General features: G+C 35.6%; 1 long non-coding RNA gene across 1 annotated transcript in view; it reads left to right on the forward strand.

Moving 5' to 3' along the window:
- The first annotated feature begins 4,749 nt into the window (after positions 1-4,749).
- The window catches only part of LOC104144042 (uncharacterized), a 38,544-nt gene continuing 15,853 nt past the window's right edge, over positions 4,750-27,440 (forward strand). The window contains exons 1-2 of the long non-coding RNA XR_011138863.1: positions 4,750-4,795; positions 8,408-8,500. This is a non-coding gene — a long non-coding RNA (uncharacterized lncRNA). The remainder of the gene's footprint in view (positions 4,796-8,407; positions 8,501-27,440) is intronic.

The following is a 27,440-nucleotide window of genomic DNA, read 5'->3' on the forward strand; positions in this document are numbered from 1 at the left end:
GGCAGAAAAATATTGAACTTGTTTACAGTAAATGAAAATGGCAGTTGGGTATTAGTGGTCATCAAAGATAGTCTTGGGGAATTCTGGAGGAAATTAAATTGTTTAATTACAATCATCTGGAGCCTCTGAGAGTTTGGGCTTATTTTTTAATATAGTAAGGCATTACTACAGCCACAGTGAATATCAAATGTAAAAAAAAAAAAAAAAAACCATCATTTATGTAAGAGTGTCACAAACAGAAAACCATGCTAAACAGTACTCATGCGGTAGTATTTTCTATAGTGACCTCTAGGTAGGTGGTAATAGGAATAACAGCTACAACTCTACTTACATGATCACAGAATGAAGGCATAAATTTATACATAAAATCATATTTTCCTGCCATAACAAATACAATATTAAGATGTCCTCGCTTTTCCTTTCTTCCTGCTCAAAAATTGACTCTCAGTCAAGGAAAGGAAGGACTTCAATATGTCTTCTGCTCCTTCATCCCTGCACCTGTGTGTGTAACCTTCCAAGACCCCAACTGCTGTTCCATTAATACTTTCAATTTCTATAACTCATCAAACTTTAATTTAACAGTAGTAGTACTGAGACCTGCTGCTAGTCGAAAGGCAGCCGGTTTCCTCTGAAAACTACCCGCATCCAGAAAAGAGAGAACTTAAACCTCTGGCTTTCCATTTCAAAGTACACTGAAAAAAACAAAAATTTAGGAAGACTAAAACACCAAAACTTATGCCGCTAAAAAGTTTCAATCCAAACGCGAAGAACCAAAAAAAAAAAAAAAGTCCCAAAGTAAAGTCCCAAAGTCCATATCCCGTTACTAAATAAAGATCACAGTACTTATGGGTATTTATAAAATGGTGGCCAGCTAAGGATTGAGAATAAACTTCTTGCATTCACTCGTGGCCCCTTGTTCATGTTCACAGATCCTTCCACCAGTCACTCTCCAGCTTTTGCAAGCCAGGAAAACTCTGAGTAAAAATGAGGTCCTTATAACATTTCCACTATTATTTTTTAACATGTTGTTCATCGATTCTTAATTTAATCAACTATAGTTAGTGTTGAGTTTTACACAGGAAAAGATTTCACTGAGTAAGAATTTCAAAATAAAAGCAATCTGAAAGCAGCATTCTAATACTAAAACAATCCTTTTATTTCAAGTCTTGGAAAAGAAGAATATAAAAGTACCTCAGTTAAATCATATATGATAGAGTGGCATATGAGCCACTCCTTTAACAATTTGCTACCTTGATGTCACTTCCTGAGAATTATTGGAAAGGGAGAGAAACAGTCAACAGGATTATTCTGTGGTTACTAAGTTCTCTTTAATTTGGAAGATGAAATCCGTGTCCGCAGCAACTGGCTAGGTGAGATTCGGCAGCAAGGGAGGAGTCCAAAGCACTGAAAAGTACCTTGAGATTGTGCTTTGTGCTGCAAAGACACAGCTTGCTAAAAGGTGCATTCTGCTGCTATCCTATGATTTGAGACTTAAGTGTCCTCTCTGTCATGTCTCTCTCACATGATTCAATAAATATGTCTCCCTTATGTCTTGGCATATGAGACATACAACCTGATGTTTATAAAGAGAGGGCAATGGGACTGAAATAGGTGCTTAAATTTATTCCTAGGCTCAACTGTTTCTCTGAAATGGTGAATAACTTCTAATTTAATAGTTTTCCTCTCCTAGTTTGATTCTATAATGACTTTAACATTTCTGTTCCAACTGTTGTATTTGTAGGGATTGCTGAATATTATATTTTGTAAAACTTCAAGTTGCAGATATATGGATCTTGAAAAGCAGCTCAGAATGAGCTGCTGTGAACTGAGGAGTACCTCCTCTAATGGTGACAATTGACACAGCTACAATGACTTGTTGGAACTATGTAAAATTCTTCGGGTTTGGACTTGGCTTTAAAGTTACTGTGTTCATTGTGTGAACTCAGCAGAAAGTGAGCTTTCCACATTCGCAGATAGAATATTAATGCTCCAAGTCTGTTCCTCAAACCCATGAGAGTGAGAGGAGGTCTAAACGTGCCAATCTTAACGTGCTGTGCTTGTCATGCTTCTCTTTCACAGTGATATATTACAAGTTACAGTTAGAAGGCCAGCTTGGATTTTTAATTAAAGCCAACGCTGCTGCAGAAGAAGAAATTTAGATCCTTGTATAAATAGTACTCTTAAACTTTAGAGAAATGTTTGCTCTTCCCCAAATCAACTCCCTCTGTGACAATGGAGGATAAATGAATAGGTATAAATTAGGACATAACATTTTCTTCTTTTTAAAATAGTGTTATTTTTCTTCAAATGTCCAAAGTTCTTAAGGCAGTTCTGCTATTCTGAAATGAGAGCTCTGCAACTAACAGATTCTTTAGCCATATGTGTATATGCCCCCCCCACATATCCACATACATATTTATTTATGTATGTGTTTGTATGTACATACACATACGTGTATAACAAAAGAAAAAGTCCACAAACTGCATTTTAGAATTAATGTTGTCCAGTGGCATTGACAGAGTGTTTTAAAGGGGGGCTGGAAAAGGATATAGGTTGGCATTTTTTATTTTATTTCTAAAGAGACAGTCAGACGACTTCTTTGAATAATAATTATTATTTTGACAAGCTAAAACAGGAAGGAATGTCAGGGACCGCTGCTAGACCTAGTTTCTAGTTATTCAGCCCTGGCATTAATTTTCTGTCTCATCTGTCTTCAGTTTAACTGTCATGAATAGTATTGTCGCTATTTTCATGAAGTGTGCTGAGCTTTAATACAGTCCCCTTCCTCTGCTCCTTTATCACAGTACAAACCTACAATGGTGGCTAGTCTTCTGTGTCAGCCTCTTTTTTTTCCTGTTCTTTATGACAAAATTATCATTCCCTTTCTTGGCTTGCCTTAGAATCCAGAGTAATGTCACTTGGGCCTCGGGGGCTGTTGAGCAGTAGCAGCAGGTACGAGCTGAGGAAGTCAAGGCAGCATTAGCAGTCGTGCCTGGCTTTATAATAGTAGCTTCCTCCTCCAGGATTTGTCAATTTTGATTTTGCAGTTCAGTCAGCAATGGCATGTGCTGTTTGCCTTCTGTCTGTTCTGCAAAATAAAGGGAATCATTTTCTCTTCCAGGTAACGAGACTGAAAAGGAAACCTCTACAGCTGCTTTCATGGCTTGATGTGCAAACTGCATTTTTTTGACTCTACAGCTGTGATGACCTTTTAAGTTTAGGAATATTTGGATTCTCTGGATAATTTAATAATGGGCAAATCCTACTCCTACTTACTTCTCCTTTTCAAAGCTTGTATTCTCACTGAAGTTTTCTGCTTTCTTTTCACTACTTGTGGAGGAAAGTAAGAGGGGGAAAAGAGAGGTGGGGACAAGAGGGGAAGGACAAGTCTTATTTATGACAGCAGGGGCAAGTCAGTCAAGAGGAAAGAATTGGAGGCTACAGATGATCTTTTGGAGAGCTCTATTCCCACTAGAAATACCCTTACCATAAAAGTGAGGAGAAGGATGAAAAAATATATACTGTGGTAATCTCCAAAGGTAGTGCAGTGCCAGAATGTGAAGAAAGTGGCTGATTTCTGAGCCAGAGCTGGTAGAGCCTAGTACCAAGATCTCTGCTGTCCAGCTGTGAATCTCAGAAGTGCTCAAGTATATTCTCCTGCATGCAGTGACACACCAGCATAGCTTTGCTCTTAGTCACTGCCCCTTTTTCAGAGTGCTTGCAACAAACGAGCTCAGGTACTTAGCTGTGGGATTTTTATCAGAGCTTGTTTTGAATCCTTCGTGTGCATACAGTCTGCAAATGTATGCCAAATAATCTTGGCTGAAATGAAGATATTTCAAAGATGTAAATAGGGCTTGCATGGGCTATAAGGAGTTTGGTGTGAGTTTGGGGTTGGGTTTTTGCTGTTGTTGTTTAAGTACACACAATACTAATTAGCCACAAAACACTTGCCCCTGAGAATGCAAATTGTAATGTTAGTTCTGGGAATGTTTTCACGTTTGCCAGCTCACACATTGTGCAGTGCCTCATCAAAATGGATTGTGTTAGTCGTTTGATGCTTCAGCTAACAAATATGAGAAAACATGGATTATTTTAACAATGATTAAATGAACATATGTGAGCTTTTCTGTAGGAAAAAAGATTTAAAAGTGTTTTTTTTTCTTTTTTTCATTTTGCAAAAATGAATGCAACATTACATCTGTGGGGATTCCTGATTATTTGAGATAAATACAAAAAATTTGGCACTTTCTCCAGAATTTGTTGTATAGTTTGCAGTATGTTCCATTCATTCTTTATGCTCTCTTTTCTCTCAAAACAACTTCTCATTTATTGTTCAGATGTAATTAGTTAGAAGAGGATACTTCACTCTTTTTAAAATACTGGCAAAAATATCAGTACAAAGGTTAGATTGTTTTATAGTTAATAGTAAATTATTGTCTTACCTTTGTTTCTCTACATCAATGGTAGAATTTTCCTTAAAAATATTACTATCTGCAAAATATATATTCTATTCTGTGTAAGCTTTCAAATTTAAAAAAGGGGAGGGAGAAAATGATTTATAAGGTTAAATTTCCTGGAGGAAAAACTTCAGTCCAGGGAAAAAGCCATAGCTAATTTCCAGGGTAAACTGGACCACATTATGCTTTTAGGGAAGCTGAAAGGAATTTGAATCAAAGCAGTGCCTGTAGGGCTTTGTTTTTGTTGAAGAAAGGCTATGTGGTGTTTGTCCCAAGGCAGACTGATTCCAGTAAATCGCCTGCATTTTCTCTGAGACATATTTGGGAGATGTAAGGTAATATAATCAAATTCTAATCTAAAAAGTATCTAGGTAAATCCAGGTAATTCTGAAATAAAGGAGTGTATTTCATTTTCTAGTGACTGACAACACAATGTGGCCTTTTAACTGTACGAATGAAGTTAACCTGCTTGCTCATCTAAATCCATCTCCAGAACAACTCTACTTATTCCATAGTAGAATTAAGACTTACGATTCAAAATAGCTAAATCCTACCTGGCTGCAATACAAAAATCAGTGCAGGAAGTAATATGTGACAGATACCAGCGTAAGTGTGTATGTGCATAAGTGTGTATGTGCATCTAGAAAGCATCATAATTGTTGATGGACAAATAAAGTGCAAGTATGTTAGGGAGGTGTCCCAGGTGTTGGGAAATAATGAAAAAATATGTTCATGAAGTACTAGAGACTTCTGTAAGGTTTATTCTTAAGACAATCATGTTAACCTAAAAGTGTTCATGAAGAAAGCAAAAAGTATACTGTTACAGCAGACTCTATAAGAATGTAAATGCAGCTTGAAGCATGCTTTATTCATGAATTTCTCAAACTATTGAGACTTTAAAGTAACAAAGGTAAAGTAGTTCCCTGTTTAAAAAGCTAAAATGTGAAATATGTATTTAAAAATAAATTATACATAAATGTGATTTATAATTTATTGGCTATAAAAGTTTTATCACAGAAACAAGGAAAATAGGGTATATGTAAATACAAAAAAGCAAAATAAATACTTTCATAAGCCTGGTGCAGAGAACAGAGTACACTTGGAATTTTTTTTTTTGAATATAGCTGCGATCTAAGAGACACTCATGAAATGGCAGAACTCAAGGTATTTTTTCCATTAGAAACATAATTTTTTCTGCTTTGGTAGTAAGCTGTGATGTTCTCTGGCATGCAGTGACGGTGTTAATCCAGTTCAGTAACACTCTGTTAAGCAGAGCAATGTGTACATTAGTTAAAATAGCCAAGTCTCAAATTTGTTGTATTCAGGTAGCCAAGAAGTCCTGATTTCACCCTGTGATTTTTATAATGCATCTGCCCGAGTTAAGTGTCACAGGCTTGGCAGAGCTGCATATTTAATAGCAAGGGCTACATGAGAATCAGAGACTATAAAAGAAGAAACATTTCAGGCTTTCTAAACCAACCGCACTAGCCTGTGAGCAGGGCTAGTGTGCAGCCTCAGTGTCGTTCAGCACTCTGTCTTCCTCCACTTAAATACAGTGAAAATATGGGCTACATCTAGATGTATTTAAATATATGTATAATTAGGAATTTAATGGCCTGTGTTGTTCTGATTCATTCAAGATTAATTGTTAACTGTAAGAAATTGATTACATTCATGACTCTGCTACACATCCATTTTGGCGATGAGTACAGAAAACACACAGACAAAGCTGCTAGCAAGCTTGTCAATAATGCTAGCAACTGTATTCCAAAAAATATTCCGATTGCTTTACATTCTGGAACCTTACTAAGTTATGCAGCTGCCAAGACCAAGTTTCCACTTGGAAATTTTACTCTGAAGCTCATTTTAAGACTAAAACAGAGGTTACCAGGTATTTCTATTCTCCCTCATCATTCCAGTAACTTCATAGGAAGCATTTGAAGCATGAACTGGGCTTCTGTGGTGAATGACACAGTTTACGGAAAAATGCCTGATGGCAGGGCTTAGCAGAAAAGGGAAAGAATACCGATCTTCGATAGTTTAGTATTTAACATTTTTATGCATGTATTTTAGACTGGAGGTTAATGGGTTAAATGTTTGCCTTGCTACATTGCAAACAGGTGACTAATTTTAACTGACTAATGAATTGATCAAAAATAAGGTTTGATAGGATCACAATATTTTAATCGACTTAAAGTTTAGTAAAGGCTGTAGGTTTAGTAAAGAAAAATGGAGAGAAGGAATGAAAGGATGGTCTAAAAAACTAAAATATTTAATTTTGACATGTTCAGAATTATACTGCCTGCATTGTCCTTCTATGTTTTCTCCTAAGAATGACCTATTTAAAAATATATAAATGAAATTAAACCAAATATTTATTTTTTGTTGAATTAATTGTTTCAGGTTAGACCACAACAAAATCTGGTTTTGTGTATTTCAGAAAAAAATCTCAAAATTTTTTTATGATTTAATTTGATTAAAACTATTTTCAGAATCTTTACCTTAGTCATTGAAGCAAAATGTCCATTATTTACTGAGTTTTAATTACATATCTAATTACAATTTTTCTTCTCTGAGGCACTTCATTCTGTATACTCCTTCTTTAGTCTTTCCCCTCACTGTTTTAAGCCTAAAATTCACTGAAATAAATACAAGTTTAAATATGAATAAATGTCAGTCTTTTTACTTAGCTTTATTTTGATTCTTCAGTTAGACTTCATTGCTTAAGGAAAAGGAGAGCTCCCTTCTGATAACCATTACAGTAGTTATTCTTTTATCTCTGGGACATTTACCAGAAGGTGGTACAAATATATACAGCCAGCACAAGTACATCTTCTTCACTTTCCTGAATCCACCTCTTCCTGCTCCTTCTGCCTGAGCTTTTCTTTTTCTTTGCCTTTCTTTGTCCAGTTCCTTTTATCCTTATACCTATATTTATACCGATCATCTATATTCTCCCTGGTTGGGGTTCTCTATTTTCTTTCTCTTCCTGATCTCCTGCCCTGTGATGTAAAACTAATTGTTTTCCTGTTCTGAATGTGAGAGACAAGTAATAAAGCAGCAGGACTTGAAGTATTTATTTTTATGATCTCTTCAGATATTAGAATCCAAAACAAAGTGAACATCCTTAAAAACAAGTCCAGTACTATTAAAGAGTACTTGTCTCTGGAAAAGGGGTAGACTGCAGCAACACACGGCAGAGATGACAACTGGGAAACTTCAGATTTCAGAAATACTAGATTTTTAAAAAATATGGGAGCTGACTTAGGCTATTGTGGCAACCAAGCAAGAGGATCTTCAGAGATCTTCAGGAGTTCATCCTTGAGAGCCTTAGCATGGTTCCACAAAAGCCCTGTCCATCTCCAGCAGAGCGTTCCTTGTTAAACAGAGCAAATACCAGGCAGGTATGATATAGTGAGGTGAAGAGTGTCTCAGTGGCTCTCAGATGTTTTCTTCTTTCTGTTAATGCCCCTGGTTAACAAAGGGGTCTTTCTCTTTTTTTTCATAGACTTTAATTTTTTCTTTTTTTGTCTGTTGCTGACCCAGAAGGAGACTGTTTAGTGTATTACATGTAGGACAGCATGAGTAATGTTAAACTATTAGTAAATCAGTGAGCACTTTAAATATTTTATCCATTTTAATTCACAATGGAACAAAAAGAAAATCACTTAGCAACACCTAACTATGCAAAGCTAGTGTCTGAACATTTACTGGAATGTCTGCACCATCTTTGTAACTTAGCCAATTCTTTAGACAGTCTAGCCTTTTTTTTAACCATCTAATACTTCCCCCGTTAATGTTGCTAAACAGCCCCTTTCTTTGATGTGCTCCTCAGATGCCTGTCTCAGACTGTATTTAATTTCATTCTTTCTTTGAAAGGCTGTAATCTTATTTCTCTTTACTCTGTTACAGCTGTGCAAATTTAAATGAATTTACTTTCTCCATAGATTTACATGTCCAAGAATAGAATTTCATCACCCAGAGATGCTTGCTCTCAAAACATTTGTGCAGGGCAGCCAAGGGGAGTTGATGAATACCAGGTAATTCTGGGCATTGGGGTACTTCATTTATGCTTTTAAGTGGGAGTTGAGCTGCTTAGTAAAATTTGCTGATCATAGAAAGCACTGTTAGTACTGCCTGTAGATAAGTGACATTTGTCTTTGAAACTTTCCAGCTTTAATTGTTATAGATAAAGCTCTTTGGACAAGCTGGTCCCTGAAGTGGAATAAATGTGTCTCTTTGCTGACTATGGGTTCCCTTACTATGTTTTTTTTGATATATTTGTGTAACAAATAACTTTAAAATTTCGGTAGGAAAATGCGTCTCTTTGCTGACTATGGGTTCCCGGCTGCTGTTCTTGCTGCTTACTGATGTAGCAATAGTCTGTTCTCTTAGTCTAAAGGTTTTGAACCTTCTAATGATTAACAGAGAAATAGAAAAAAAAAAAACGTAGTAAGGTTTTTCCTTCTAGAATCTCTCTATTTAAATCAGATTTAGTTTATTAGGAAGTTAATACTTCCAGAAATAAACTAACAAGGGTAAAAGGTGAAAAATCAAATGATTTTCAATAACAAAACAGAAGCATTGAAGTTGTTCTTGTGTCTTTTCGTGATCATGCGTACATGGTAGGCTCAAGTCAAGTTCACTTTTTCTCATAGTGTCTCACATATGTAATATTGTATGTAAAGTTTACATTAAATATAAAATCTTAATTTTTCTTTTGCCATTTGTATAAAACTCTTCTCATAATATACAAATACATCAAAGGCATTAATGACTATACCTGCACTTAACACCTCTGAGGTAACTGCGAAAGTATTACATAGACCATTTAATTAGCTGCCTATTACTTTGGGTACCTAGAGTTTGTATTTTCAGAGTCCTTTGCACTTTGTATGCTGAAAACACAGATCCCATTGGCTTCAGTTGCAGTTGTCTTCTGCGGATTGCATCAAGGTGCCTCAAAGTAGGTTTCTGGAAAAACAACTACACAATTTATGAACGCCTATGAAAATGTTCTGTTGTAATTGACTGGTCCAGCATTGCATAGACACTTAGCAGGAGGGTCTGGAGCAGAATCCAGTATTGTGAGAGAAGATTCAACTGTTTTAACCATGCTACTAGCCTTTTTAACACCATCTTGCTCATAATATAACTTCTAGCTTCTAAAATGAGTGATGCAAAGGACATAGAGAAAGCAACTTCATTCAGTTAAGCATCATCCAGCCAGTTAATGGAGAACATATGTATATATGTAATTAAAAGTTATATCAAAATGCCTATATAAAAACAGAATAATATGAGTTGCACACTGACATAATTTAATGAAGCATATTTTGGGCTAGATTTTTCTTGATAAATCTTAGTTCTGTAGTGTATTTCATTCAGGTGTGTACATATTTCCATATTTTGTTTTCTTATATGTGCTTATTGTAACTTTGGACCTTTCCTTTCATTTCCTTGGATAATTTTTCTGTCTTCCTGATTCATTATCATTTGCAATTGTTTCTATAATTCCTGTCTTTTTTGTATATAGTTTTCCACAATTTAATCTGCTTCTTGGCAGCGTATTTGAATCTCTCAATCATCTGCTGAACTACATAGTTTTGATCTCATTTTGTGTTTATATTCCTAAGTAGCTAGCTTTAGTGACTTGTTATGATCTCCCACTCTCCTTCCATTTCTTTTACTACCTTTTTGATGTTGGGGGGGGTTCCTATCATTACTTTTTTTTTTTAATCTTCCTGCTGTTTTGCTTCTAAATGATATTTGCATTTTTAACTTCGGAATTACCATTGTTGCAGTTATCATATTTTTCCATCCATGACTATTAGCTTACCAAGTAGGACTCTGTACGTTCATACTGTACTGTTTTCTTCTTGCACTATTTTTTTCTTGGTAGTCGTGGCTATTTCAGCTTGGTACATGATACAGGTTGAATTATTTTAATCAAAATAGGTATTTCTGTGGTACATGCATTGTAGTGAACACTATCACAAAAAAGGGACATACTTTCCTGTGAGAGAAAGAGTATTTATCCATTTTATGGACTGAACACCGGAATACTGATGTATTGAGGGCTACATGAGAAATAGAAGGAGGAACTTTAGCTAAACTGAGATTCTTTGAAAAAGGCGCTTCAAACAGAAAAGTTTTGTTTTTACACTTCTAAAATTTCTGAATTAAATATATTTGTACTGAAAGCTCGCTGATTGATATTTCACAAGATTTTCCAATGAGTTTTTTCTTTTAAAACACCAATATCAAAATGTTAGATTCCTGGGTTATCTGCTTTGTAAGCACCTCATCTTCCATGGTCAGGTGACTCCTGCCATGCCACCACTATTGTACTCTCCCCAGTGACTTCTTTTTTCTATGAGACATGATTGGGTAGTTTGGCCAAACTAAGTTATTTTCAGAATTACTAATACAGCTTATATTTAGGTTGCTCATAATTAAAGCTGTTATGTAGTATTACCCTCTTCAATAGTGTCTCAAAGGTTCTGCCTGACAAGCTAATGATTTGGACCCAGAAGTAGAAGTCAATGTTATGATCACATATGTGCCCCAGAGGAATTCTGTTACCTGTTTTGGGGCACTTCATAAACCGTAGTTTAAGAACATACACTTAAATGCGCACCTGTTAAGGCTCATTCTTATCTCATTTACGCTGGTATAAATCACACTGAAATTACTAGAGTTACATCGCTATTGTACTGAGAGCAGAAGCAGACTGATTAAATTCATGTTAATTGGCACTAATTGGCAGTAAGGACTTGAAGAGGATAAAGTTTTTAATAAAGCATTAAATAGACAGATGATCTGTCTAAACTGACCAAAGGCATTTTCTTATTCTAAGAAACGCTGTTGCCTTATTAGTCATGTCCTAAAGCTAATTTTCAAACTCAAATCAGCTTGCCGGTCTTGAATTATGTGGATTCCTAGGGAATCTTGATAGTAAGCCTGGTGTTACTGCTAATGTTGCTTTCCAGTGCTCACATGAACTCTCATGTTGGTGACCTACACCTCCAGTGTCAGGGCTAATTCAACACAAAACCTCCAGGAATGTTCCCTTCCCATTCCTTTAGCTGCTGTCCACTGCTGTCGAATCTGAGTACATTCTGAAGAGAGTATTTTTCTCACCCATATTCCTTTCCTGAACTGCAAATCATATTCACCAGGCTACATTTCCTCACTTGGAAGAACTTTCTCACTTCTTCTCTCTCTTAAGAGCCTTCTAGTAGTGATGCCAAACTCTTCCTTAAAAGTTTGAAAATCATGGCTACTTGGCTTTGCACATAGCACACGGTGTACTGTAGTTCCTTGTTCAAATAGATGAGAAAGAGAAAATTGTGGTGAATGTTACTGAATCATACTGAATTGGTATTCAGCATTTGCATTTTATGTATTCATAGTGCATGTAGTGTTCAGGGAAAGGTGGGCTGCCTGTGTATGTGTGCATTTGTACATATAGATACATATATGTTTGTGCATACTGTATGTATATATGTGTGTGTGTGTGTATAGATGTACATATACATACACAAAATGCAGCTATGTATATAGTTGGATTCATTACCTGTATCTTGTGTTAGTGGGTTAGTACAGCACTGATAAGCTCCATACAGGAGACGTCTATCGAGCTGATTTGTCCAATTACTGAACATGAGTAGGAACATTACCACGTCCTGCATGTGGAAGTGCTTAGGAACTCTTTGTTGATGTCTGGTGAAAATAAAAAGAATGAGTTCTTGAGAGAGTCCACCCCAAATCCTGTAATGCAATGAGGTCAGTATTCCTAATTGTGCAGAGCAGAGGCAGCCAGCAGAGGCCAGGCTGCAGAACCTTGCAGAGCATGAGGCACTCATCTCCTTGATATAAGCTCGCTGTGATCTGGCCATTCTGGAGAAACATGCTGCTCAGCAACTCATTCATTACTGTTTGAACCACTGCAATTTAAGGTTAACCTGTGAGGCAATTCTGCTTTTGTTTGGCTTTACTGATGATCTGTCTCTACCTTAAGTGTGTACTTGCCAGTAGGTATTAATGATTTAATGCTTACCCAAGGCCTACTACTGTCATTGGAACTCTTTCCACAATATAACGTACACAGACTCTGGCTAGACTAAATGCTTAGAGTACTGAATATTGAAGTAAGTGTATACTTACACTATATTCTAAACTGCTTAAAACATTTATTTTCAGCTTAAGCTTAAATTAAAACTCTAATTTTGCAGGTGTAATATTTGCAGGATGCAATTAACCATGAGTTAAATATTAGATTGCCATTGCAAGAATTTAAACACCTCAGTCCTTGCTTGTGCCTACTCACTAGGGGATTTAGATGTGTGCTTCCTTCATAATTTTCAGTAGTTCAGTCTCCCCAGTGGTAACCAGTGCATGCAAATCTAGCACTTAACAGAGTTACTTAGTGCTTTGAGCATTTTTTCATGCTGCACTTGCTGGGTTAGTAATGATATTATTTGGACGTGTGGAAATCTGGAGATAGCGGAAAGAAGGGAAAAAGGAAGGTAATTCAGCTTTCTTGCTTCTTGCTTCTCATTTATTCTTCAGTGTTATTATATATCGTATGTTTCTGATTTAGAATCAAACAAATTAGTTCCTGACTAGGAACTTTTAGAACAAAGTTTTTCATAAAGCAAATTTTTACTTTAGCTTAGTCACCAGCATGCTTACAATTTAAATCCCTAAAAAGAAGGATAATAAAAAAGCCCTGGCACATACATGCATATTTGCAGTGGCACAAATGCATTGCTGTAATAATAAGATTCCACAATTTTCTGAATAAGTGAACATTCATCATTCTGATTCAATGAGTTGTTCTCAGAGGATGCCTGCTAATGGTAACCACAGAAAAGGGGACCTGTAGATAGTGTGTATATTCTTCTTCACATGCAGTTCCTGACTTCTGAATATTTAGCTATTCTGAAACACTGAAGCAATTTCTCCCTGGTGAGATTTTTGGCTTCATCCTCTGTAAAAGCCGTACCAAGCAACCAGATAGTAAGAAGTCTCAGTAATTTACATGATTATGTGCCAAATAATTCTGGACCAAATGTGGGAAACAAAACTCTATAAAAGAAGGGAGGTAGGTAGTACAGATTTTTAAGAGGCATTGATTCTCTTAAATCTGATGCACATAACCTCCCTTGCCATTTTCACCATTGTTTTCTCTATTGTCAGCCTTTCCAGCCTTTCTGCACTTTTTCCCCTGTTATTCATTCCCCACAAAATATATGATACTTAATAGTATCTCATCAGAAACATGACTTCAGCTTCTTCATAGATGTCTTCAGGCTGTCGGCAGACTCTAGCATGTTAAAGGCAACTTCTGGGTGTACAGTCAGCTCATCAGACATGAATTTTTGCAAATATGTGAAGAGAAGATTTTGGGCAATGCACTTTTCAGTTGCAATTGAGGAGCAATGGAATCTCCAGGTACCTGGCTCTGCAGGACATTTGTTGGACAGGGAACCAGTGCGGTTAGTGAGTAAAGTCTTTGAGTAGTAGAACCTGCAGGCTAAGGGAATAAATAAACTGGAAATCTGGCACTATGTCTCTGAAGGGTCCCCTCCTGCATGAAGCTTGAGATATTATTTTCCTGACTACTTGAAAATTGTGCTATCTTTGTTCACAGGCATGACCTCGTTGCTTTGAAGGAGAGCTGGCCTACAGAGAGGGTGGGAGTATCTCTAGGAAAGTTCCCAGGCTGCTACCGCAGTCATTCCTGATGAACAGAGTAAGATATTAAAGGAGGTGAATATTTCTTAACATTCAGAGCTAAGGAACCAGAACCTCAATCTGTTAAGTGCTGCCAACCGTGTTTCCTATTAGCATTCAGGAATTTAAGACCAGTCACTTCAATGAAAGATTTTTATTCACTAGGGAGTATTTGGGTCTGGGTAAGACCAAACACTCTGAAAGGAATTTCCACAGCTAGTTTTCCCTTTTGGCCATAGCATTAAAAGACCTCTGACAAGACCAGCAGCGGAAGCAAAAAGAAAGAAAAACTTTAAATTCATCAGCTAAACATTAAATGTTTCAGGATAATACTTTAGAAATTCTAGCTGTCTTATGGGATCACACTGTTTTGGAGGTGCAGTTGTAACATTTCAGGACTTATCTTTTTCTAAACTGGTTCTGGAAATGATCTGTTTATTATCTATATGTTTGTCTTCATGTTTACTCATAGATTACTCTCCTATGGGTAAGATAAAAATGGATTTTTTTGTTACTTCCAAGAATTGTGGCCTTGCTAATATGGACGAGCTCTTAGTGATCAAGTCTGCAAACAGCGGTGTCCTTTTGTTTAGCCCTGTCTCAGAGTAGGTGGGGACCCGGGGCTTTGGGGTATTTTTGAGGCATTTGAGTGTGTTTGTGTGCGTGTGTGCACATGTGCATACATTTGGAGGGAGGAAGAGATCTTACTGATGTTATAAAGAGCATGCTTAAAAATAATCGAGTTCTCCTGGCAAAATTGTCTGGATTCAGGTTTGTTCTTTTTCCATTCCTTCCATCTTTTCCCACAAAGAATGTGGTAGGTTGGTTGTTGAGGAAAGCAATCAATCTACAGTTGTTGTTCACCCATTATTTACTTTGGCATTTACTTCAGCGTATCGAAATTCTTCCGTTTTCCCTACCTCTGAGACATGTCTGTTGCTTATGTAGGGAGAAATCTAGCCAATCAGTGGAAAATGATTGGTAGAATAAATTCTGCAAAATGATCTCTCTGTTTTGAACCAGGCCATTTGCTGATACATTATTCTGAAATCTTAAACATCTTTTACATTTATTGATGGAACTTCTTCACTGCCCAAAAAGTTATTTGTCTTAGATTTGTCCAGGGTTTAGAATGCCATTTTCTATCATCCCCATTTACTATCATCATTTTCCTAATCATATCCTACCTAGGCCTATGACATGGATAGAGAATTCTAATTAAATTTTAATTCACTTTATTTTTTTCTAGAAAAACATTTCATTGAATATACCAGGATATCTATGGCTGGCATGTGCAGCGGCATCCCTGGAAATACATCTGTACCAAAAATTATAAAAATTACAAGCAAAGGCCTTATTTTCATGTAGAAATAACGCTGGACTGTGACTGTTTTGTGGAAATAATGTAGGTAGATCTCCTTCCTCTGCCTCTGATTATTTTCTACTCTTTTTTTTTTTTTTTTTTTTTGGAATGCCTTTTCAGGCACTTAAAATATGGAAAGATATCATCCAGACACACAACTTGAGCACCCAGAAAATGCAGATGAAAGGAAAATCAAAGTAAGCAGTAGTTCATTTAGTAATAAGGATGTAAAAGGAAGAGCATAGAACTGAGGAGATGATAAAAGTCAAGGAGCTAAAGCAGCATCTTTTGGAGAGTTTTCTAGAACAGACAAATGAAGTGTAATGAAGTGGAAGAAATAGGACTGGCAGTTCATGTAATCTCTATTCATAAGCACCTGAAAATTCTTGTGCTGGCACAAGTATCTGTGCAAACAGAAACCCCTGATCCAGTGGTATGATCCTGTATCTCCTCTAGATTTTACTAGCGTTTTCTGATAACTCAGAAAAGGTTTTAGTTCTTTCTAAACAAAAGCAGTAAAAAGCAGCTGCAAGTATGAGCCAGTTGTGCCTGAGCAGTCCTGTATATTGTACTTATCAGTTTAAAGAACTGATATTCTTGTGTAAAACCTTGGCTGTTGTCCAAATGGGCAAAAGGAAGCCATGCTTACGCAAAAAGGTTTGTTACTTGTACTTGAGACTTCAAATCCATCGGCAAAACAATATTTCATGCAGTATAAACTGAAAAACAGAGATTTTTACTTGCAAAAACAAAAACCTCCAGCCAGCTCCAGCCATGGGATTAATCAGTGTAATCTTCTTCCTGAAAGTTAGACTTCTCTTTTTCAGAACTAAATACACAAAGTTGTTAAATATAATTAATATAGTAAGTGTTACGGTAAAGCATAATCAAGAAAGCAGTATGTGCTTTTGCAGTGATTTACTGTTTTTTCAGGAATAATGATGAGAGCATATGTAACATTCCTAATTCCTAATTTCTAATGCCTTTTCTAGACCCAGATTGCTGGAAACCTAAAGCAGAAACATCAGGCAGCGCAAAAAATCTCTTTTCAGCATTATGACCATAGGGAACAGACACGATGCCATGCAATGCAGTAAAAGTTAATTCCTAGAGGCATACTTTTCTACACAGAGAGAAATGAAAAAAAAAGGGAATCACTCTCTATTCTTTAGGGAGAAAAAGCAGCTCTAGAAAAAGCCAGGGCTATGCAAGTGGTATGGGGTCTTTCCAAGTAATATGCTAAAAATACAAGTTTTGTGTTTTTCCAGTTTCTGTTAAGGACAATCTTGATAGGAAAGATTTAGAGGAAAGTCATTAAAGGGAGTGTTCATCGCATTTTCCTCTTTCTGTTCTCTTTCCATAAGAATGATTTTTAAAAATTTGATAATTTAATGATTCCTAGGTCATATCTGCTGTAGACTATTTGGTAGGGTCTCTTAATCTCTTTGGCTGATTTGTGCTCTCTTTGAGTAGCCAATATTTTCAGGTTTTGCTAGTCTGATCTCTTCTTCCCAGAGTGTACCTTCCTTTGAATCAGGACTTCACCTTCACACTTTCCAGTCATCAAGACGCAAAAGAGAGCAGGAGTGATTCACGTTTATTTTGTGAATTGGGCCAGACAACAGGTTGTCATTCAGAGCAACTCTGAAATCACCTCTAATCCATACAGCATGTTTTGTAACAGTTTACCCTAGAAGAAATCAGGCAGAACAGTGAAGTGCTGTAATGCAGCAAGGATTCATTGCCACTGTGAAGCCGTAGATGCCATTGAAACCCACAAGAATAATATACACTCAGCACCAGAAATATAGGGCACACCTTCTTTATTTAGCTCTGAACTGGAATAAAAAAATCTGTTGTCTTTACACATATGCACATTCTTACTCTCCAGGCATTATTACGAGACATTAATTTCACGCTGATTTCAGATTCATAGACTCTGTTCTTTGTCCGTTTTTGTTGACTAGAGTGGGAATGGGGGATTCTGATGTCAGGGTGGATATTGTCTGTAAGTGTTTTAAATGCAAGATATCATTTAGAAGGATTTATTGTTCTAAGCTCTATGATTAAGGTTTACAGTTTTCTAGAATAAGTACTTTTGGAGTTGAGTTTTGTCTTGGGTCTCTTCATGTGTTCCTGTATTTACTTAATCTGTAGAGAAATCTATACCTTTTATAGTAAAGAAGTTATTTAAAAAGCACATTTTTTGATTAAAATATGAAAGACAGATCCTTATTGTTATAAGTGAAGTCCCTGGAGCTATGCAAATTTATAACTCCCATTATTTCTCATTGGACGTGCAGAGAAATGTTGAATATATCTTATTGCATTGTTTGAAAGGTTGTTGTGGAGAAAGAAGGCTATTGGTAAATGAAAAGTACTGCATGTGGAACTCTGAGAGAGTGAGTTAAGTGTTGGTTTTATACAGATCTGCCAATTATCCTTTCTATTTTTTTCCTTTTCCCCATTTTTTTTCACATTGATTTTTTTCATCTTTCTAATGATTTTCAGTTGACAGGTGTGTTGTCAAAAAGGCAAGACAGCCCTAATCAACTGAGCTGGGAATATCTTGTTTCTGTGAAAGACAGAAGCTTCTGTCATTCAACCTCAGCTCCCAAACTCAAGGAGAGGAGATGATGTGAGGCGCTGCAGCCTCTCATGCTCACAAGACAGTGAATTCAGCAGTGCCCATACAAAAGGCACTAGCTGCCAGCTCTGAGTTCTGGACTCTGCAAGTACCCTGAGGTGCTGGCTCTCAGAGAGGAACTTAAAAGAAGCTGATAGCGGGTAGCAACTATTTTCACAGAAAAGATTTGGCTTCTTTGAGAGACAAAAGCATGAGGCTCTCCCATGCAACTGCAGGAAGAGGTTTATCCAGACCTGACAAGCGTCGTGGGCTTTGAACAGTGTTATCCATGTGAAATTTAATACAGTGTCATAGACTGTAATGGACCTCACAGAACCTCCAACTCCTTTCGTTGTAGGGTAAAAGCTTCTCCATTCTGTATCACAGTTCTGTTTTTAACTTTCTAAATATGTAATCAGTCTTTTAGAGAGATTTGGGAGAAGTCAAGAATAGATTTTGATTGAGTTGTTTCCAGGTCTGGTTTGGTTTGGGGATTTTGGGGGGGGGGGGATGAGGAAAGGGATCTTAGAGTAAACAATTTACAACAGGGAAATTTTCCTTTCAAAAAGTGTTTTCATATACCATATTCTGAATTAGAGTTGCAAAAGGCAACTATCGTAATTATGAAAAAGGAAAATTTTGCCTATTACTCCTTTAACCCACAAAGTACTCCTTTAACCCACAAAGAATATACTAAATATGAGAAAGCGTTACCACACTGTATATACTGCTGTATGTTGAAAAACTGACACAAACTTCTTCATTTTTGGAGCATCGCTGTGTTTTGCAGATTGTATTGTAGAGAAAAGGCCCATGATATTTGAAGTGAATTGGAGGAGTAAATTATTAGAAGAGCCGGAATCTGTATTTTGACAGATAGGGAGCTCCACAGTATACACTTTTGACATGACTATGTGTGTTTAAAGTTCAAATGATCATAAGGTATATATTAATCCATATTATTGCATATTACTCCTGCTTTTGTGCATGCAATTTAAAAATGTCAAACATGTATCTACTTCTATCACGGTAAGTACAGGCTTTGAGTAGCTGAATAATAAAACACAGTAACAACAACAACAAAAAAAAACATTTCTCCAATGACATGAGAAAACTGCCTAGTTGAAAGGTATGGACTGAGTTTTACTTCTGGGACGATTCTTTCAATATCAATACTGTTCATCTTATCCTTCCTTCTGCTATTAGAGTAGTATATTTATTTCTCAAAACAGACATGTCCATTAAGGAAGATTTAGCCACCACTGGGCAACAAATCATAGAGCTACAGTGATAGTTCCATTGTCATAACATATTGATTTACTTAGTAAATCTAATGTGCTTAATGTTCTAATGACGAGCAGAATTAATACAATCCCCGACATAGACACCTTACGATAGATCTAAAGGGAAAGCAACAGAAAATATCAGAGATGTGTGGTAAGGGTTATATGTAGTTCTACATTTTCTGAAGGATTTAGCAGAACAATACAACAGATCTACCTATATGTAACTGTACTGCATTCTAATGTGGTATCTTGGATCATTTATTGATGCTATATCGATCCTGATAAGCAACATCACCTACTGAAGACAATTATATCTGGCCCTATAACTAGAATTTCTGGTCTTCAGAAGTGTTTAAAATGAAAAGTGACACTCAGAAAGATAAGCCAGTACATAGCTCCTGAAAAGTGATGATTTGAAAATCCCTTTGAAACCATTAATATGTTTTCTAGTATCAGAAGACAAACTTATTTATATTATATGAAATTTAAAGTATTTAGGGGTACATTTTAAGATAACTATACTGTAATTAATTTCATTTCAAATAAAAAAGGTAGAGTCAAAAAATTTTGAACTATTAAAAAATGTTTCAGCTTTCCCAAGATATACTTGTACTATGAATCTAGATTTTTTTTTTACTGGAAAATATTTTGATCATTGAAAGCTATTTTGATCAGTTCTGTACAACGTGCAACCTGACATCTCCAATCTAGTGTTGCTTTGAGGACTATTTTGATAGAATTTTGAAACTTGCAGATTATTTTAATTGAAAAATGGATTAAAAAAAAAGATTCCTTTAAGTCCCTTTCCCCTCCCCTAAGTAGCCCCACCAAGCCTTTAGGGTTTAATTCTTATTTGTCTCCAGCTTTTGTAATCATGTAAAAAAGCACAACTGTTAAGTCAGAGAACCAGTATTTTACACCCCCTTTATGCTGATATAACTTTGACTGTCTCTTTGCAAAGAAAAAATGAATGAGGTTCAGAGATATAAGGGACTATCAATCTTATGTTATATGCTCTTCTGTCCAGGGTGATACCATAATTGTGTCTCAATTCTTGGGTGTATTTCTACTTGCCTTTTCTCTTGTATGTTTTGTGTAATTCTTGTGTCTGTTGCTGGCTTGATATGTGATCTGCAGTCCCCTGAAGTTCATGGATTCTTACGGCTTTTGTTTTTTCCTTCTGCAAAACTGGCTTTGTTCATTATTCACTTGTACATGTATCACTCTGTGGGACAAAGCAGGCAAGTTCAATGGATTTAAAAGTAGTGAGTGTATGTTTAAACAATGAGTATAAATTATAGTAAAAATTTTTTAATCCTTTTCAGATATTACACATAAATTAAGAAGACACCAGGGTAGCAAAGGAAATCCAGAAATCAAGAGAATCCAAGATGATGCAAGCCTTCTCATTTGTTTCTTAATGATAAGTTCTTAAGAATTGAGGCCTGGAAGAAAAAAGTTTGTAATATGTTAGAAAGAATATGATTTTAGCTTTTGCTTCTAGATTTTGTGAGCAAATTTCTTAGCTTTAGCTTTAGCCCAGCAGACAATAAAATGGTAAAATGACATAGATCTTCCTGAAGTCAGCCCATTAGATGAAAACTCAGCTCATGGAGATAGGTGGAACAACTCACGCTAATCATCTTTACCTAAACCAACTTAAATTATAGTTTCTTTATTGACTATTGAAGTGAACAAAACTATAGGTAAAAATAAATAAATAAAAAAAAGTTTTCTCTGCTGTTGGATGACCACGAATATCTGCAGGAGAAGAGATTGCTCAGTTTGGTATTTTCCTCTTTTCCTGCAGTAATTTCCAGTCTCCTTACTCTTCTGGAAAAGATGTTGATGCCTAAGATGTAGATCCTTACACTAAGCAGCTGGTTTATATATCCATTTAGATGACCTGAATACATCAATCTGAATTGGAAAGTTGATTTTCTAATATTCCCCTTAACCTTACCTCTTCTAACTTTTGGGTTTGATCTTTTTCTAAATAAAAAAAAAAAAAAAAGATAAACTAATACCGTGCAGGTAATAGCTTCTCCTATAAAGTGCTAATGTTACACATATTTAAAATAGAATAATGATTAAAGATCCTCTGCTATCCTGTGGCATATGGTACAAAATTAGCAAACTGCCTCTATACTTAACTTTCGTATTTCTTGCTGCTAATCCTGTCTATATATTCAGAGTTCATCTATTTTATTTTATATGTAAACAAATCATAGGTTACAAAGCATAGTACTGGTCTAATGTTTTACAATTGCAGTTCTCAATCTTTTTCTTTTTCTCTTCCTCTGTCTTCTTTTTAATAGAGTGGGCATGCAGCCTTCGTGAAGGAAGAAAAAAGAAAAAAAGCTTGACATCCAGAATCCTAGTCATTAATTACAGAAACATACAGCGGAGCAGTTAAAATCAGTTAAAATGCACCTGTGCCACGTATGTGGCCTTGGTCTACTAAATATTTTTTAAAACAATCACGGAGTTAATTCTTAACAAAGCAAGAGACATCTGGTCCACTCCAAACAAAGGACCACAGAAAACTGCCAGATTAAAACAGACTATCTAATCCATTATACTATATTTGGAAGTAACCTAAACCTGTTGCTTCAGGAAAAGACATTGTTAACCTCAGCTTCTCTAAATTGCAGAGTAAAATCTATAGGTATCTACACATATCAGCAAAATATGTGTATTATCAAAGTGTGTATGGATTTTACTCTTGATTTCAAAGCAATCGACTGAGCATCAGCTGCAGCAGGCAGTTTTTTTGGCTTTATGTGGAAGTCTGTGAAAAGGAAGAAAAATCATAAAATAAAAGTACTAATAAAGTACTACATATACAGAGTGCTGGTCTCATCACATCCCACGCATCTGTTTGGCCTATACATTACTCAACATAATGAAAAAAGACCAGAGGAATATAAAACAGGAAAAAAAAAAAAACAGAATTGAAAAACAGCCTGCAGCCAAAGCCCAAGCAAAGGGGCAGCTGTGGATGGCAAATGTACAGTTTGCTCACCAGTGTCATTCAAGGAAGGAGTAAAAGTGAAACCTCAGTAATTGTCAAAGAAAAGTAGAAGTTTCCATTAATGGAGAACTAAGAATCTAGCCTCAATGTCTGAAATTGTTCTTTAAGAGGAATGCATTTAAATATGCATTGAAGTCTCACTGAAATAATTTTCAGGCTCTCCTGACTTCTTTCCTTTCCCCATTCCCTGTGCAATTGGGACTACAGCTATGCTGCATATTTTGAACTGAAGCCTCCCCAAAGATCTAGTGACTTCTACTTCCAAAAGCAAGGGCAAACTATAACAAGTGTTCTCAGATCAAATAGATTTCTTCCCCACCCTATCCTTAGATAAAGACTAGGCACATCAACAGCCCTGTGAATTTGTCCTGGTCTGATACCTATACAATTATTTCATCATTAGTATTCCTCACTCAAAATATTTTTTCTTTTCCTTAAGCTTCACAAATTTTGAAAAAGAAATAATGATAATTACTTGATTTTTCACTTAACTTTTTTTTCTTACAAGTCCTTCTTTTTGTTGCTGATCTTTGCCATGATGCATGTTCATCAAGATCAGAACTCCGTCATCAGCCGTGTGAAGACAGCACAATTCCTTGACACACACCATTTATACTTGTGCAACTCCGAACATAGTTTGTTTTTCCTCCCAGTTTTTGGGCCATCATAATCATTCCCATGCTATTCTATTTCTCTTCCCCTCTTTCTAATCAGCTACATGTCAAGGTTAATATGAAAAGTAAAAGTAATTATTTTGCTTATGAACACTTGTTCTGTATTGTTGCTATATTTTCTTCTGTATTTCTGTTAAGATCAGATTCAGCTTCTTGCAGCCTTATTCTATATTCCAGGTCAAACTGTAAATGTGGACAGAGAGTATCTAATTGAAAATGAAGTTGATGATTAGAGAACTAAAGTGCAGATGCCATATGTGGACACCATATTTCATTGAATGCTCAGATCATTTACTGTCTCTAATGTAGACCATAAGAACAAATTCCCCCATAGTCATCAATTCTGGCTAGAAATTTAATGAGGCCATCATCTCCACCTGTTCACTAGTTGATTAATGTACTCTAGTTTGGTATGTTTAAAGAACATAGAATACCTGATTTGGTTGAATCATGTGGGATCTGTTTTCAATTTCTTCACCATCTTTCAAATTCCACAGCATTTTAATACCACATGTCTGTTATTTGTTCAGATTTCATTCCCTGAACAAAGCGTCTAAATGCTATTTCTGTACAGTCACTCAATAAAGGTATAATATGGATGCTAAAAGTCATAAAAGTCTGCAATTCTTGTTTGCCAAGCACAGAAAAAAAGAACCCATTGCATATGCATTCAGACCTCTCCTTCTTCCTATTTACCATCCTAGGCTCAGATGCTATTGTATTTCTGAGAAGAAACAATGTGCTTTAAAAGCATACTCGAGCTTTACATGCAAATATACAGTATGAACATTTGCATGTTACTTCTTAGAATACTCTTTATACTTTTCTACCGTTTTTTAGAAAAAAAGGGGGTCTGAGCCTTGAGAGATACGCTTTAAGGCTTATGCATGCCAATGTGCCGTATGAATTTTAATGACCTGTAATAACTTCAAGAAAACAAAGCAAACTCAAAGAGGACAAAAAAATTCTACTCAGCCAACCTTCTGAAAGTTATGATTTGCAGCTTTGGAGTGCATTCGTGCCTGTCCTCATCAGAGAGATTTTTCAGTTGAAGGAAATTATAGTTCACACTGTGTATTGTTTTTCTCTTTGCAAGAACAAAGCTTTCCACAGCAGGCGCTGTGGTGGATTACCTGGTGGGGGTCTCTGTCATATTCACAGATCTTCAAGTGTGTGCGGGTATTTCTAGGTTCACAGAGAGTCTATGTTTATCTCACTAATGAGCTGTCAACACTTTCTGTTCCTGTAATACATATTTGGGTGCTCGTCTTTGCAGCTTATCTCAAGGTATGGCTTAACCAATAAGTATATTCTCAAGACTCTGTGGCAGGTGTATTACTCCATGTTTCATACAGTACAGGTAATCAACAACTGATTACCTGTTTTACACAGTCCTTTTTTGGCTCATTAATTTTTTGAGGAACGTTTGGAGAAAATACTATCTCTTTGGGATTCTATAAGGGTTGCTAGTTACTGGTTTTCACTCTTACTTGTTGAGTTCTGAATAGGTTATTTTGTATATGACTTAATGTAAATAGTACAAATTTCCAGAAGATGTGTGATCCTGCAGTGGGATGGTACATTTTAAATGCAATATACATTTCTATATGTATTTAATAATCTTTATTTAGTATATAAAGGATAAAAAAATAAACTTTGGATGACATATGCAGTATCCATATATACGGATGAGTTTCAAAAAATATCTGGAGTCTTTAAATTTCATAACCCAAATGTGGCCATATCTGGGCACTGTGGTCTTCTTTTTTTTGGAAAGTTCATGTGGATTTATCTGATGGTGTTATTTATTTTGTTGTTATTGTTGTCTGCATTTGTATCCTTTCATCATAGAGCCAAGACTATAAAATGACCAGTGAGTCAGAGTGATTCCATTTTGGAGAGCTGACTTGATTTGTGGTCTATAAATACAATTATAATAGTATAGATGATCAGCATGCTTTGGAAATAAGATTATTTTTAAATGCAAAAGTTTGGGCAGCACAAAAGTAGGCTCTTACTATTAAACTTTAGAAGTTCCCTGTTCATTATTTTCCTACCATGAGGCCAAATCTAACGTACTTGGACAGACGATACATATTTCCTGTCCCACACTTTCTTAAAAACAGAATAATTATAATTATCCCATCTCTGCCGAGCAATGTAATTGTTCTTTTAGTTAGAATATTTTTGCTAATATTTGATCTAAATCTTACTTACTGCAAATTAAGCTGAATTTTCTTGCCCTGCTGTCTGGTAGATATGGTGAACAGTACCTTACTATCTGTAGACTTTTGTTTCCTTTTTGAAGACTATAATCATGTTTCATCTTTCAACTTAATTTCAGTTCATTCCTCATTTCCTCATAGATCACGCCTTCTAAAATTCTGTCAGTCGTGTCACTTTTCGCTGGATTCTGTTACTAGTCATTACATATATATTTTTAAAGGTTGTCGTGGTTTGGACTAGAATGAAAAAAAATGATCTGGAAGACACACAGAAAAGTCAAGACCTCGTACTCTCCATGGCTTTAAAAAGGAATCACATAATAAGGATTAATTTATAAGTAACCAACTACTGCAGTACTGCACTAAATTTTGAAATTCATAGGTGGTAGTAGCTACTATAGATACTCTGAGTGTGATATATTGCAGCATAAGTGTCTGGTTTGAAACAGTTATTGGTGGGGTACAAACTAATTCTCTCTCAGAAACTCACCAGTTTGTGTTGCTTTACCATAAATTGCTCATGACCCAAAGGGACATTTTGTTCTTCTAGGTTTTGCAATGTCTATTGCCTACTAAGCTAGAATTTCAATTAGTATGAGATGCCACCAACAGCAAGCAAAAACATCAAACATAAATTTTAAATGCAATAAATTTTTTTTAAATGCAAAAACTTACTTTTATTAAAATAAGTGCTTTTGCTTATTCATATCTAGGAATAAAATTGGATTCATATTAAAAAAAAAAAAAAAGACTTTAAGTTAATGTTTAGGCCCAGTACTCCAAGGACCTCATACTATTCAATAGTAGATTTTTGTGTGAGACGGGGAAGTCATTTAATTCCTGTCTCTTTTTTTTCTATATATAAAATAGATATTTGTTAACAATATCTAACAAATGTATACTTAAACCTTTCTTTAGAAGTACAATCTAATTCAATTTATTCATTATTACTTTCTTTATGATTGTCAGTATGGTAAATCAATCTTTGTTTCTGGTGCTCTTCAGTTCAAATCCAATGCAAATGAATTGAATTAAGTTTCCCAAGTTGCACATCGCTCTTCTACTTTAGGAAGTGATGTGTTGTGATAAATTATTGAATGAAGAGCACAAAATATAGATAGTTTGCAAATCCTATTTGTAATTCTATCTTTCGATAATCACCTTTTATTAAAATGCCAATAAGAACAAATTAGTGCAAAGTGAAAATTATTCTTTAGAAACTTATAGCTATAAAACATCAATTTAACTGTTTTCATTTACAGCGATGTATCTCAAATGATGGACCTTTGATAACAACAGAGTTTATGCAAAACCTCCAAAATACTCTGTCTTGCTGTATGGCATGGTACATTAATAGCAGTGACATTCCAAGGTAGAAAATCACCTCTTTAAAATACAAAAAAAAAACCCAAACTATTGTACAGGATAGTGGAACGAGAATATTTAGGAATGCAGCAGTATGACTATCTATCTCACAAATTATCACAGTTAGACCTATTCTGCAAAGTACAAAGATTTCTGTCAACTTCTGTTGCCCCAAAATTTAATGAAATTTATCTTGAAATAGGTGAGGTAAGTCTGCATTATGTATGCCCTTTATAGATTTGCTGATTAAATATCCACTTTATTTTAGTGAAAGATATCCTTCTATTTGGTTGTAAACTGCAAATTATATATATACCGAATTAGATAATATCATAATTGTGTATTAGGAAGTCTTGAGGACACACATGGAGTATTTCTCTTTGAAATGTAACCTACCTGTATTGCTGAGGTTTTGAAATTATGTATCTCTATTTTAAGAGCAGTGATTTTCTATCAGTTTTGCTTTGCTTATGAAACAGGTCACCTTGCATTCATAACCTGGTAGTTTGCATCTTTGGAGACTGAAATATTTAAAGTACCATGGAAAAAACAGTAGTTTAAAGAGGGGGTTGAAAGGCATCTGGAGAGGAAAAAAGGGTACATCTGTTAGTGGAAAAAAAAGAGAGAATTACAATAGAAGAGCTTTCCAGTGTCTGACCATTGCAA

Source organism: Struthio camelus, chromosome 1 (genome assembly GCF_040807025.1).
Source record: "Struthio camelus isolate bStrCam1 chromosome 1, bStrCam1.hap1, whole genome shotgun sequence".
NCBI classification, from domain to species: Eukaryota; Metazoa; Chordata; class Aves; order Struthioniformes; family Struthionidae; genus Struthio; species Struthio camelus.